The following is a 1,513-nucleotide window of genomic DNA, read 5'->3' as shown; positions in this document are numbered from 1 at the left end:
ACAAAGAAACAAAGAAACAAAGAAACAAAGAAAGACAAACAGAGCATTTTATAACCTAATTCTGGAAGTCTTAGATTTTGTCCAGTGTTCTGATTACACAGACCATCCTAGCTATGCTCTGGGTGTTAGCTTCTGAGTGTCATGAAAAAGTTAGTGTGTGAGCACCCCGCAGGGAAGTTTGCTTGTGCAGGGCAGGCATATATATATATATACAAGATGCACAGTATTTATCAAATCCACTTTCTTTTCAAAGAGTGGAATGGCATGGTAAGGATATTTAGGAACGATGAGGAGCCTTAGTGGGAAAAGCATTTGCCACACACACCTGACAACTTGGGTTTCAACCCTGACACCTACACAGTGAAAGGAAACCAGTTCCTACAGTGATCCTCTGATCTTCACACAGGCAGCAAGGTACATGCATGCCCATGTTCACATGCACACATGGCACACACACACATAATAATAATAATAATTTTAAATTTTATTTTAATGTATACTATGAATTATATTGTACGAATTATATATATATATATATACACACACACAAACACACAATTATTTTAACCATATGTACTACCGACCCCTCCAACTCTTTCCAGACATCCCCTCAACTCTTCATGACTTCTCTTTCCTTGTATGACAGTTTAATCACTGATGCCTGGATTCACATGATTGTGGGGCTATCCACCAGAGCAACGTAACAGTGGGCCATACTCCATACTCCCAAAAACTTTTCTGTCCCTCCCCCAGCTGCCTTAGAGGTAAGTCAACTTCCCAAGATGAGTAGAACTGTCTCAAGGCCAGCAGAGGGTCCAATCAGTGGCATCAAGGTTAGCACAGACTCTAGTCAACAAAAATTCCCATCAGTGGGTACTCCATCCACTAGGGACATCATTCGGTGGGAAGTCTAGTCACAGGCTGCTCCATTCAGCAAGGATTCCTGTGACTCCAATGAGCATAGGTCCTAGACAGTGGGATTTCTGGTTTGTGGGGCCTCCAGTGAGTGGTCCCCACAGTCAGTGAGGATAGCAGTTGGAGGGACTTCAGTCAGCTTTGGTTCCAGCTAAAGAGGACCACAAGCCCACAGGGACTCCATCCATCTAGTCCTCTAGTGGGTATATCCTTGGAGTCAGCAGGATCACTAGTCACATCAGACTCTGGTCACCTGGGACTCCAGTCAGTGGTCTTGACCTTTCCAAGCATCTCTTTTGTGGAGAGGCATTAGAAGGTTCTAGAGACAGAAGCTGTCATCCCTGACTGAGTCACACCTAATTGATCTTCCTGGAATTCTTCTTCTTTCTCTCCTCTGGGCTGTATGGTGGTGAGAGATAAGAGGGCCCCACAGTGGATTGTCTCATATGTGTTTTTCACAGAATTTTAATAAATGTGATGTGTTTCGGGAAATGTATTTTTTAAAATGACTGCCAACAAGTTGGGGAATAAAACTGCTTATTTGGTGGTAATAAACAACCTACAGATGGTTTGATATAATATCGGTGACCTTTTCCTG

Source organism: Apodemus sylvaticus, chromosome 23 (genome assembly GCF_947179515.1).
Source record: "Apodemus sylvaticus chromosome 23, mApoSyl1.1, whole genome shotgun sequence".
Taxonomy (NCBI): Eukaryota; Metazoa; Chordata; class Mammalia; order Rodentia; family Muridae; genus Apodemus; species Apodemus sylvaticus.
This window is presented reverse-complemented; position numbering follows the sequence as displayed.